Source organism: Sciurus vulgaris (assembly GCF_902686455.1).
Source record: "Sciurus vulgaris genome assembly, chromosome: 2".
NCBI classification, from domain to species: Eukaryota; Metazoa; Chordata; class Mammalia; order Rodentia; family Sciuridae; genus Sciurus; species Sciurus vulgaris.
In genome coordinates, this window is record NC_136462.1 from 181170569 (window position 1) to 181185276 (window position 14708).

A 14708-nucleotide genomic window follows, 5' to 3' on the forward strand; every position below is an offset into this window, starting at 1 on the left:
AGAGAGGAAAGGCACGGTGCTTGACACATAGTGTCTAGTAATGTCATTATTAGGCACAGTGTCTAATAATAACAATGATGAAAAAGATAACAGATTTTATTGTTTGTCTATAAAGCTTTTTCCCACCATCACTACCACCCTCAGCAAATACAACAGGCGCTCAAAAAATACAATTCTCGAGTGAACAAGTGACTATAACCTCTGTTCTCCCCAAATGTAGGGAGGCCTCTCCAGCAGTGTACTCAGTATCTGTTATATTGGCCTGGATTCAGATATAGATGTCACTTAGATTCTTGTTGCCTCTCTGAATCTCAGCTTCCTCATCTGTAAAGTAGAAGTTAGGAGTCTGTTAGGAGGATCGCAGAAGATAAGTGAGCAGGTGGATTGTAAACTGAATAACTCAGTCATTTTGGTCCCATCTGGAGAGGGAGTGAGGAACTATTTCAAAACAAATATTGAGTACACACTGTACACTTAGACTAGTTCAAGAGAGACTCCAGACGACAGTTTCATATCCACCCTGAGTGCCCCTCCAATTTATTCTATACCCTGTCTTCAGAGTAATGTTTTTTAGTCACAAATCTGATCATGTCACTCCCTTACTAAAAACTATTTCATGGCTCCTCATTGCTCATAAGACAAAGGCCAAATGTCTTACTGTCTGTTGCCTTCACGACATCTGCAGACTTATCTCAGGTCCCTCTTCCCTTCTCCTGGGTTGTAGCCAACGATGACCTTTTCTACACATTGTATTTCCTTCTCTGGACTCTTGCACATGCTGACCCCTCTGCCTGGAATTATTTCTCTATATAGTAACTCATCAGCCTTTAGATTCCAGGCCAAACATGGCTGCCCTTAGGGTACCTTCCCTAATCTCTCTCCAGACAGGATCTTTTAGCATCTTTTAGCAGCACGTATTTGTTCTCAGTAGAGTGCACTAGGTTGTTTGCCACTAGACTCCACTACCTAAGGAAGGAAACCTCATCCATCTTGTTTACTGATGTTTCCACAGTATATAGCACAGTGCCTGACACAGAGTAGGTGTTCAATAAATATTTGTTATGTATATGAATCCTAAGTGCCATGCTAGATACTAGGCTTAAGAGAATAGAAAGAAGAAAAGAATCACAAGGGGGATTTAGACTTTAAGTCTACGAAATTAACACCAAAAGGGTTTAAAACAGCTTGAGAAAATATTTTTGAAGGTTTTTCTCTTCACTTTTAAAAACCTATAATTTTTATACAGCAAAATGCAAAACATTACATGTATACCTAATAAAATTTTTACCTATGTTCCTGTGATAGCACCACTCAGATCAAATTTTAGATCTATTAACCCAGAAAATTCCCTTCCAGTAAATACCTGCTTCCCCAGAGCTAACCATTGTTTTGACTTCTAGTACCATAAATCAGTTTTGACAGTTCTTGAACTTCAAGTAAACAGAATGTGCAACATGTATTTTTTTGTGTTAGCCTAGAAATCTGACACAGCAAAAGAGTAACTATTTTGATTATGATATAATTATTGCCTATTAGGTTAATTAGTTAGTCTGAAAGACCATATTAAAAACTCCGGTTATTTCACCCTGCAGAAGCAGGGGTCCTGCCAATAACCAGTCCAGGGACTGAAATTTTGTCATCCATGTAAATACAAGCCCCACAAAAACTTCTAGAAATAAGAAAACTCTAAAAGTTTCTAGCAATAACAACAATAACAAAGTTTCAACAATATTAACAACAATCCCATTTTCAAACAAAACACTGAAAAATGGGCAAAGGAATTGAATAGACATTTTTCAAAAGAAAATATACAAATGTCTAATAAGCACATAAAAAGATGCTCAATCTCACTAGTCATTAGGGAAATGCAAATCAAAACCACAAAGAGATACCACTTTTCACCCATTATGATAGCAATTATTATTATTAATATTTTTGCAGTGCTGTGGATTAAACCCAGGACCTTGTGCTTATAAGGCAAGCACTCCACCAACTGAGCTATCTCCCCAGCCCCTAAAGCAATTTTTTTTAAAAGACAGAAAATAACAAGTGTTGGCAACTATGTAGAGAAATTGGAACTCTTATGCATTGCTAGTGGGAATGTAAATTGAAAAACAGTTTGTGATAGTTCCTCAAAATGCAAACATAGGATTACCATATAAGCCAGTAATTCCAGCCACTTCAAGATATTTATCCAAAGGAAGTAAAAGCAGAGACTTGAAAGATATTTGTGCATCCATGATCATAGGAGTATTTTTCACAGTAACTAAAAGGTGGAAGCAATCCAAGTACCCACAGACAGACGAAGGGTAAGTTAAATGCGGTCTATATGTTGGAATATTATTCAGTTTCAAAAAGAAGAACACTGGTGCAGTGTTAGTGTAATCCCAGCAACTCAGGAGGCTGAGGCAGGAGGATTGCAAATTCCAGGTCAGCCTAAGCAATTTAGCAAGGCCCTAAGCAACTTAGACCCTCCTGTCTCAAAAACATAAAAAGGGTAGAGATGTTGTTCCATGTTAAAGAGCTCTTGAGTTTAATTTCCAGTACCAATAAATAAATGGAAAGAAATTCTGACATGCTATAACATGGATGAACTTTGAAGATATGCTAAGTGAAATAAGCACAAAAGGACACAGATTGCTTTAATCCTCTTATATGAGGTTCCTAGAGTAGTCAATTTCATAAAGACAAAATGTAAAATAGTGATTGTCAAGACTGGAGAAAGACGGAATTGGAAAGTGTTTAATAGAGAGTTTTAGTTGTAGAAGATGAAAAAGTTCTGGAAATGGATGGTGGGGATAGTTGCCTAACATTCTGAATGTACTTAATGCCACTTGAGGAGTACACTTAAGAATGGGTAAGGTGGGGCTGGGGATATAGCAGTGTTGGTAGAGTGCCTGTCTTGTGTGCACAAGGCCATGGGTTCAATCCCCAGCACCACAAAAAAAAAAAAAAAAAGAAGAAGAAGAACGAGTAAGGCCGTGTGGGCTGGCCTCAGGGAAGCTGAGGCAGAAGGCTCAGACAAGAATTGAGTTCAAAGCCAGCCTCAGCAAGGTGCTAAGCAACTCAGTGAGCTACTCAGTGAGATCCTGTCTCTAAATAAAATACAAAATAGGACTGAGAATGTGACTCAGTGGTTGAGGGCCCCTGAGTTCAATCCCTTGTAAAATAGTTTAAATGGCAAATTGATTTTTATTTTAATTTTTTTTACATGTACAAGAATATTTATTGCTTCTTGATGATTATTTTAACGCACACGCACACCACACACACATACACACATATACACACACACACAGAAAGATTCTAGAACTGAGCCACTATTCTCATATTTTTGCCTTATTGTCCATGTCCTTAAATGAAGGTTCATGGTTTTCCTGGGATCTTTGAGGACATAGGGAGTAGAAGAGACAGAGGTCCATTTGGGCACTGATATATTTTGTAGGTGAAAACAACAGATACATAGATCACATAAATACTTGTTGGGAACGTAGCACTGGAACAAAAGCAGGACATGAACTGGCAGATACTGTAGTAGAATTATAAGATTGAGTTCTGAAGTCAAAACACCCAAGTTCAGATTCCAGCTCTGCCATTTATAAGCTATGTGATCTTGGGCAAAGCCAATCTCCTTTTTGTATACAAAAAGGAGAAAGTGGCACCCAAAACTGGCACCTTATCATGTGATAAGGTCCGAAGTATTTTTCCCTTTATTTTGTTTTTCAATCTTTCTCCCTAAGGAAGCTAACAGTAATGTCATCACTTGTAATTTAACTTTTCTGTTTCAGTCTCCACATCTGTAAGATGCAGATCATAAGGGCTCTTACCTCATAAAATTGTCATGAAGATTAAATTGATTAGTACACATAAATGTCCAGAAGAGTGCCTAGTGTGCATGATAGCCTCAACACCCGACAGATTAACTGAGGCTTCAGAAGAAGCTGTTTCACAGAATGTTTTAAGCAAGAAGAGCAGTCCTAAAACATCCAGGATTGTTCCCAATTCAGAGTACGGTGATAAAAAGGCAAATCAATTAGACTTTGATATAAACAGTTCGATTAGCATTTATTAAACTTCTGCTTGCAAATCTGTGTTCAAATGGGCTTAAGCTTTGCATTGAGAAGGTTGATAATGAATACTTGAATGATGTCTTTAAGAAAAACAACAAAGCCAGATGTGGTGGCACATGCCTGTAATTCCAGGTACCTGGAAGGCTAAATCGGTATTTGCAAGTTCAAGGTCAGTTTAGATGATTTAGTGAGACCCTGTTTCATGGGGCCAGAGATGACATTTCTCAGTTTCTCAGTGGTGGACATTGCCTAGCATGTATGAGGCTCTGAGTTCAATCCCCAGTAACCTTACCAAAGGAGAAAAAAAAAAAGAAAGAAAGAAAAGAGGCCGGGTGCAGTGGCTCACACCTGTAATCCCAGTGACTCAGGAGGCTAAGGCAGGAGGCTCTCAGGGTTCAAAGCCAGCCTCAGCAAAAAGTGAGGCGCTAAGTAATTCAGTAAGACCCTGTCGCTAAATAAAATATAAAACAGGGCTGGGGATGTGGCTCAATGACGACAAATAGGAGAAAAGAAAAAATGAACCCACCTAGAGAGCATTTACTTTCTACTATCTGCAGCATTACTCACAACAGTGCCAAATGGCAAGATTACTGCATTTAGTTGACTGAGTTGTGCCCTACAGGAAGATTCCACTTCCAAGTGAACCCCATTCACCAGGTAGACATGGTAAAATGTAAATTACCACATTACAATGTGATAATTTACCAGTTGATGGCAATAAAGTGCCTTGTTATTATAATATGGCTAGCTAACAATTTTCAGACAAATGGAAAGAACCTTGAGGAGGGGGTCACTTCTATTTTACATAAAGGCCTAAAATGGGCAAGCAATGACTTGCTGTTCAGGAAAAAAGAATTGAAAAATAGAAGAAATAGAGTAATAACTTTACGATTGAAAAAAATCAGATTGTATCAGGAAGTGATTTTTTAAAAGATGGGGGCATTCTTTGTACTTAAAAACCTGTTTTCAGGGCTGGGGAGATAGCTCAGTCGGTAGAGTGCTTGCCTTGTAAGCACAAGGCCCTGGGTTCAATCCCCAGCACCAAAAAAAAAAAAAAAAAAAAAAAATCTGTTTTCAAAAATATTCTAAAGGATTGGGCTGGGCTTGTGGCTCAGTGGTAGAGCACTTGCCTCAAATGTGTGAAGCACTGGTTAGATTCTTAGCACCACATATAAATAAATGAATAAAAAATAAAGACCCATCAATAACTAAAAATAATTTTTAAATAAGTTCAAAAATATTCTGAAAATTTTAAACTTTAATAAAGTATAATATGAAGACATTAAAATATGCAAATCCTAACTGTAAAACATGAAGAATTTTCATAAGGTAAATACACAAGTCTAATCAGCACCCAAATCAGGAAACAGAAAACAAGGGTTGGGCTGTAGCTCAAGGGTGGAGGGCTTGCTAGCATGTAAGACTAGTTTCTGTCCCCAATGCTGCAAAGAAAGAGAGGAAGAGGAAAAGGAGGAAGAAGAAATAGAATATTATGAGCGCCACAGAAGCCCCTTCATGTCTCTTTGCAGTCATTACCAGCATGCCCCGAAGGGTAAACGGTAGTCTGACTTCTTACTCCATAGATGAGGCTTGCCAGGAGTTAAACTTTATATACATGGAGTCATATGGAATGTATTCTTTTAAATCTGGTTTCTGTTGCTCAATTTCATGTTTTTGAGATTCATCTATATTATCTCATGTAGTTGTAATTCATTCATTTTCATTGCTGGTTAGAATTTCCTTATTCAGACTTACACAGTGTAGTCATTCTAATTATTTTTAAAAATATTTTTTAAAGATGTTGACAGACCTTTATTTTATTCATTTATTTCTATGTGGTGCTGAGAATCAAACCCAGTGCCTCTCATATGCTAGGCAAGCGCTCTAACACTGAGCCACAATGCCAGGCCCTAGCCATTCTATTTCTAATGAGTATTTAGGTTTCCACTTTAGGGCTTATTTATTCATTTATTTATCTTTGTGGTGCTGGGGATTGAACCCAGGGCTTTGTCCATGCTCAGCAAGCACTCTACCACTGAGCTACAGCCCCAGACCTTTTAAAATTGTATTTTGAAATAGGGTCTCACTAAGTTGCCCAGGCTGGCTTTGAACTTTTATTCCTCCTGCTTTAGTATCCCTAGTAGCTGGTATTGCAGGTGTGCACCACCACACCCAGCAAGGGCTATTTTAAATTATGCATCTATGAGCTTTTTTTGTATACACTTTTGGAGAAACATGTGTACAGTTTTCTGTTGGATACATACCTAGGACTAGTATTGCTGGGTTATAAAGTTTGCATGTGTTCAACTCTAGTTGTTGTTTTTAAAAAATTTTTTTTAGTTGTAGATAGACACAATACCTTTATTTTATTTATTTATTTTTATGTGGCACTAAAGATCAAACCCAGTGCTCATACTGCTAGGCAAGTGTTCTACTATTGAACTACAAACCCAGCCCCTCTAGTTGTTTTTTTTTTTTTTTCTTCCCTACTATTATAGCCTTTTAAATAGTTTTATGGAGATAATTTACACATCTTACAATTCACTCAAAGCATACAATTTGATGATTTTTAGTATAGTAACATTTTTGCCAAGTTATAAAATAATCTGCCCCCTTTGGATATCATCCTCTGCACAAACCCTCACTCTCCCAAGCCCAAAGAACCACCAATTTATTTTCTGTCTCTGCATATTTGCCTATTGTGGATATTTTAGACATTTTATATATATATATGACTTTTTGTGTCTGGTTTCTTTCACTTAGCACAATGTTTCAAGGTTCATCCATGTTGTATCATTCCTTTTTATAATTGAATAATACCTCCTTATATGTTCATTTTTTGTTTATTTGTTTGCTAATGGACATTTGAGTTGTAGTCACCTTTTGGATAATGTAAATAATGCTGCTATGAACATTCATGTACAAGTTTTTGTTTGAACGTCTGTCTTCAGTTCTTTGGGGTATAAATCTAGGAATGGAATTTCTAGGTCATATGGCAATTTTATGTTGAGCTTATTTAAAAAATGCCAGCTGTATACGCAGTCACTGTACCATTTTACATTCCCATCCATTGTATGAAGGTTCCATTTTCTCACATCCTCACCAACACTTGTTATTTCCTTTTGTTTTTGCTGTTTTTGAGACGGTATCTTACTGTGTTGCCCAGGCTGGTCTGAAACTCCTGGGCTCAAGTGAGTAGTCCTCCCACCTCAGCCTCCCAAGTAGCTGGGACTACAGTCATGTGCCACTGTGCCCAGCTTATTATTTTCTTTTAAAAAATTATAATTATTATAGCCAAGCTTGTGAGTATGAAGTGGTATATTATTGTGGTTTTGATCTGCATTTCCCTAGTGACTTATGATATTCGGTATCTTATCATAGTCTTGTTGACCATTTGCATATCTTCTTTGAACAAATGTGAAGTCCTTCGTCCATTTTTTAATTGAGTTTGTTGTCTTTATGTTGTTGAACTATAAATGTTCTTTATATATTCTAGGGACTATATAAAGTATCCAGAGATAAGATTGCAGATATTTTTCCCTGTTCTTTTGGGGAAGGGGCTATCTTTTCACTCTTTTGACAGTGTCCTTTGATGTATAAAAGTTTTTAAAATTCGGATGAAGTCCAATTTATCTCTTTTTGCTTTTGTTTCTTGCACTTTGGTGTCACATCTAAGATATCATTGCCAAAACCAAGGTTATGAGTTTTTTTTTTTTTTTTTTGGGTGCTGGGGAACGAACCCAGGGTCTTGTGCTTACAAGACAAGCACTCTACCGACTGAGCTATCTCCCCAGCCCCAGTTTTTTTTAATACTTTGCATTGAACTCAGTACCTCATGCATGCTGGGCAAGTGCTCTACCACTGAACTTCATTTTTGTTTAGGTCTTTGATCTATTTTGAGATTTTTGGGGATTTTGATTTTGTTTTAGCATGTTGGGGACCAAACCTGGAGCCTCATGCATGCTAGGCAAGCCCTCTACCATTGAGCTACATCCCTAGCCCTAAGTTAATTTTTGAATGTGGTGTCCAATAAGAGCCAAACTCTGTTCTTTTGTATGTGAATATATTAATGAGACTATTATTTCTCCATTGAATGATCTTGACATTCTTGGTAAAAATCAATTGATCATAGATATATGAATTTATCTTTGGATTCTCCTTTCTATTCCATTGTTATATTTATCCTTATGCCTACTATCCATTTTCATTACTGTATCTTTGTAGTAAGTTTTAAGGCTGCAATGTATGATTTCTCCAACATACTTCTTTATCAATATTGTTTTGGCTATTCTGGGTTCCTTGCAATTTTCATAAAAATTTTAGGATTGTCTTATCTATTTCCGAAATTTTTTTTTTAATTTTAATAGGAATTATGCTGAATCTATAAATCAACTGGGAAGTATTTCCATCTTAACGAAATTAAGTCTAATCCTAAAATACAGAATTTATCTACATTTGTTAAAGTCTTCTTTAACTTCTTTAACAATGTTTTGTAGTTTTAAGTTTTTTCTTTTTTCTTCTTCAGTACTAAGGATTGAACCCAAGGCCTCACACATTCTAGGCAAGCACTCTACTTTAAAGCTATACCCCCACCCCACCCCTGTTATTTTGAGACAGGCTCTCCCTGTCCAGGCTGGCCTTGAACTTTAAATTCTCCTGCCTCAGACTTCTGTTAAGTTTAATATTTTTTAATAAAATTTATTCCTTAGTATTTATTCTTTTTTTCTTTAGGAGCTGGGAATTAAGTTCAGTGCCTTGTGCATGCTAAGCACAACCTCTATCACTGAGCTACAATTCCCCGCCCCAGGTATTTTATTCTTTTTGATTCTACAGTAAATGGAAATGTTTTCTTCTGCCAGGATCTTCCTATGTTTTTCCAGGGTGATTGATTTCGTGGACTCAAGGAATTCTCTTGACTCAGCCTCCTGAGTGTCTGGAACTTCAGACACAAGCCACCATGCCTTGGCTTTGGAATTGTTTTCTCGATTTTATGTTCGGATAGTTAATTATAAGTGTATAGATATGCAAATGATTTTTAAATTGGTCTTATATTAACAATCTTGCTGAAATTCTTATTAGCTCTCCTACTTTTTGTGGATTCCTGAGGAATTTTAGGATACGAGATCATGCTACCTGCAAATGTTTTACTTTTCCTTTCCAATCTGGATTCCTTTATTTATCTATCTTGCCTAATTGCCTTAACTATGATAACATCCAGCACAGTTCAGAATAGAAGTAGCATGAGGGATATCCTCTGATCTTAGTGGGAAAGCATTTGATCTTTCATCATTAAGTATGATACTAGCTGTAGGGTTTATTTATTTATTTGTTTGTTTGTTTGCTTGTTTGGGATAGATGCCTTTTATCAGGTTGAGGAAATTCCTTCCTATTCCAAGTTTTTTGAGTTTTTTAAAAAAAAATTAATTATGATGGGGTATTGGATTTTGTTAAGCGCCTTTTCTGCAGCTATTGAGATGATCTATGGTTTTTGCTTTATTTGACTGAAATGATATGATGCAATAGTTAATTTTTGGATGTTAAAACAAGTTGCAGTCCTAGAATATACCCCCCTTTGTTAGTACATAATGCTTTTTATATGTTGTTAGCTTCAGTTTGCTAGTATTTTGTTGAGGATTTTTGCACTCATGTTGATAAGAGGATATTGATCTATAGTTGTCTTATGGTCTTTGTTTTCTTAAACTTTCTTTAGTGGACAATGGACCCTTATTTTTTAAATCTATCTATCTATTTATTTATTTATTTATATGAGGTGCTGAGGATCAAACCCAGGACCTCACACATGCCAGGCAAGCACTGTACCACACTGAGCCACAATCCCAGCTCCTGTTTTTTATTTTTTTAACTATTTAAAAAAATTTTTTTTGGTTGTCAATGGATATTTTTAATTTATTTATTTATATGTGGTGCTGAGGATCAAACCCAGGGCCTCAACACATGCCAGGCAAGTGCTCTACCACTGAGCCACAGCTCTAGCCCTGGTCTTTGGTTTTAATTTCAGGGTAAAACTAGGTTTGTAGGAAATATTTCTTCCTCTGCTATTTTTTTTTTTGGAAGATTTTGTCAAGAATTGATATTAATTCTTTAGCTGTTTTGTAGAATTCACCAGTGAAGCAATCTGGGACCTGAGTTTTTCTTTGTAAGCAACTTGTTTGTTTTATAGTCTATACTGTTAATTCAATCTCTGTTACACATCTATTCAGATTGTCTATTTCTTCTTGAGTCAAATTGAACCCAGGGCCTTGTACTTGCAAGGCAAGCACTCTACCAACTGAGCTATCACCCCAGCACTTGAGTCAGTTTTGATATGTGTCTTTCTAGGAAATTTTAATTTCATCTAAGTTATCTGATTTGTTAACATACAATAGTTCATAGTATTCTTTTATAATCCTTTTCATTTCTATAGGGTTGGTACTACTGTACCATCTCATTTCTGATTTGAGTAATTTGAGTCTTCTTTCTTTCTCGATTGATCATATTTGTCAGATTTTTTTTCCATCAAGAACCAGGGTTTGATGTAATTGATTTTCTCTATATTGTTTTTCATGTTTCTATGTCATTAATCTCTGCTGTAATCTTTATTATTTCCTTCTATTTGCTTGCTTAAGTTTAGTTTGCTTTTCCTTTACCAGCATCTAAAGGTGGAAGGTTAGGTTATTTCCCCTGAGCACTGCTTTACATGCATCCCACAAATTTTTTTTAAAAATTTTTTATTTGTCAATGAACCTTTATTTTATTTATTTATATGTGGTGCTGGGAATCAAACCCAGTGCCTGACGCATGCTAGGCAAGCACTCTACTACTGACCACAACTCCAGCCCTCACAAATTTTTTTTAATATATATATTTTAGTTGTAGGTGGACACAATACCTTTATTTTATTTTTATGTGATGCTGAGGACTGAACACAGGGCCTCATGAGTGCTAGGTGGGTGCTCTACCACTAAGCACAACCCCAGCCCCTATCCCACAAATTTTTGATGTTTTATACTCATCTTCAATTATCATAAGGTATTTCTAATTTCCCTTTTTTTTTTTTTTTTTTTTTTTTTTGGGTGCTGGGGATCGAACCCAGGGCCTTGTGCTTACAAGGCAAGCACTCTACCGACTGAGCAATCTTCCCCAGCCCCTCCCTTTATTTCTTATTTGACCCATTGTTTATTTAGAAGGGTGTTGTTTATTTTCCACATATTTGTGGTTCCCCCCAATTTTTTTGTTATTGATTTCTAATTTCATTCTATTGTGGTTGGAAAACACACTGTAATTTCTACTCTTACATATACTTTTTTAATGCTTTACCATATTATCTTCCCTGGAGAATGTTCTATGAACTTAAGGAGAATGCATATTCTGTTGTTTTATGGTGGAGTGTTTAATAGATGTCTGTTAGGTCTAGTTGGTTTACAGTTTGTTCAAAGCTTCTATTTCCTTGATGATCTTCAGTCTGGTTGTCCTATCCACTATTGAGAATGAAGCATTGACGTCTCCAACTATTATTCTTGAATTACCTATTTCTCCCTTAATTTCTTTCAGTTTATGCTTCATATTTTTGACTGTGTTGTTAGATGCATATATTTTTATATCTTCCTGATAGACTGGACCTTTTATCATTACAAAATATCCTTAAGTGTCTTTACTTAATTTTAAGGTCTATTTTGTCTGATATGAGTATAGCCACTCCAGTTTTCGTATGGGCTATTTGCATGATATATCTTTGCCCATTCATTAGTTTTAATCTATTTGTATCTTTGAATTTAAATGTGTCTTCTTGTAGGCATATTGCTAGATCTTATTTTTATATTCAGTCTGATAATCTCTGTTTCTTGATGATTACTTAATCCACTTACATTTAATTTTATTATTGACTTTCTTTTTTTTTTAGTACCAGGAATTGAACCCAGGGGCACTTAATCACTTACCCACATTCCCACCCTTTTTATTTTATTTCTTTTGAGACAGGGTCTCACTAAATTGTTTAGGGCCTCTCTAAGTTGCTGAGGCTGGCCTTGAACTTGCATTCCTCCTGCCCCAGCCTTCAAGTTGCTTGGATTACAGGCATGTGCCACTGTGCCCAGCCATTATTGACTTCTTGTGCCTTCTGATGATGTAATCAATCCAGATTATTTCCCTCCTATTGTAGAAAATATTTCTTATGTTACAAGAAACAGACCTGAAGAAAAAGACTAATAATACTGACCAATGCCAATAATGATTATTTTTAAAGTTCATGAATGTTTACCAAGAGGGCAAAGGAAATACCAAAAATTAATAAGCAAGTAATTATATCTTTGAGATATTTGAGGCCTGAGAGAATATTGAGAAAATTTTTTAAATTTCTAAGAAATTTCTTATCTCTTCATTCTATAGCTAATAAAAGTTAGGTTCTTAATATGAGGCGAATTTTACATTCTCTATGATATCTCAAGATAGTACAACCTAAATAAATTAGAAGTGATTAAGAACATAAGATCCAGGAGAGCAAGAACCTTGTCTATCTTGTTCACCAGTGTCTCCAGTTCTGTGGGTCATATAGTGCAGAATAGACACTTAATAAAATATCCATGGAAGAAAATGTGGTATTGTATACTGAATGTTGAAACAGATTTTTCTAACATCAGAATTTTAATATGCAAGTATCTTTCCATTGAATGAATTCTTTATTCAAAGCTACTCTTATTTCTGTATTTAAAAAATAAATGACTCCAACAGACCCATGTGACCCCCAAGGAGCATGCTAAGTGGAAGGTCCTGTAACTCCATGCTATGGTCCAAATGTTTGTCTCCCCACCAGCCCAAATTTCACAAGTTGAAACCTAATCAACAATGTAATGGTATTAGGAGGTTGGGCCTTCAGAGGAGGTTAGGTCAGTAGGGCAGAACCCTCATGAGGGAGATTAGTATCCTTATAAAAGGGCTGCTGTGTACCTTCAACCATGGGAGGACACAGAAGGCACTGTTTAGGAGAAAGTAGCCCCTCAGCAGGCACCAAATCTCCTGATGCTTTGATCTTGGATTTCCCAGTCTCCAAAACTGTGAGAAATAAATTTCTGTTGCTTAGGCTTTATGGTATTTTGCTATAGCAGCCTGAATGGACTAAGAAAACTCCATCATTTTGAAAGACAGTCTAGGAGAGTTGGTATGACAACAAACATGACTCAAGCACCTACAAATATCAGGGCAAAGCTGTTCAAAACTACATTGGAGCTGAGCATGGTGGCACACACCTGTAATCTCAGAGACCAAGGTAGGAGAATCAGAAGTTTGAGGCCAGTCTTGGCAATTTAGGGAGTCCCTGTCTCAAAATAAAAAGTAAAAAAGGCTGGGGATGTAACTTAATGGTAGAGTGCCCCTAAATTCAATCCCTGGGACTGAAAAAAAAAACAAAAAACCCACTACATTGGAAACCACCTACCTGTCCATCAACAGAAAACTGGTTAAACCCTTCAATGAATGACATCATTATAAATAATGAAGTAGATTTGTATATATTGATATGAAAAAATGCCATGCTGTATTGGTAAATGTTTTTAAAAAGGAATTTGCAGACTATGAAAATATAATTTCATTTTCATGTTTTAAATGATAATACATGTAATGCACAGAAAAAGGAAATTGGAAGAATATGTACTAAATTATTGATAGTGAGATTATTGTTAAGTTAGGATTTTGAGGGGGTGGATCATCTATATTATATATTTATGAAATATTTGATACTTGAATAATTAATGAATCTGTGACATCCATTATGTTCCATATGAGGGATACTATAGAGATTATTGTGATGGTAATTATCTTAATTTTCTGTGTCCTTATTTTTTCTGTCTGTCTGTTTTGTGGTGCTAGGGATTGAACCTAGGGCCTTGGATACACTACGCAAGTGCTCTGCCAATGAATTTTATCCCCAGTCCAAAGTGTCCTTATTTCTTTAATGTTTGATTCCTCCTATATGCTACAAACCTGTATTAAAAAATAGTCTATTGTTTTGTTCAGTACTGAATTTCAGTGCCTAATAGTTCCTGGAACATAATTGAAGGATAAGAGCATGCATGAGTGAATGTCATAATCTATGAAAGATACTTATTGTTTGATATATACTCTACGAATTATACTTTACAACAAACAGATCACCTGCTAGATGTGGAATTAAGAGTACAGATTATAGAATTGGACATCATGAGATTGAACCCTAATTCTTCCATTTAATAGATGAAGAACCTTGGACAAGTCCCTTAACCTCTTTTTACCAATCTCCCATCTGTAAAATGAGAATAATATTAGTACCTACCTCATTAGGTTTTTGAAGAAGATTAAATAAGATTATTCACATACAGTGCTTAGCATAGAGCCTGGCACACATTAAGTGCTCCAGAGATGTTATCTAATAATAATAACAACAACAACAACGACGACGACGACAAATTATTATTATTAGTGCATTTTGGGATATACAACCCCTAAAAAGGTGGCTCTAGTTTGCCCTAGAGGCACAGCTTCTGGGACAGGATACCAAGTTCTCCTCTCCCACTCCCACTTCCAACCTAAACAAAAATCAAGCTAGAGTCATGGGTAAGCAATATTCTTTCTTTAATTCCCCTTTGCAAATGGAAGCCCCTGAGCTGG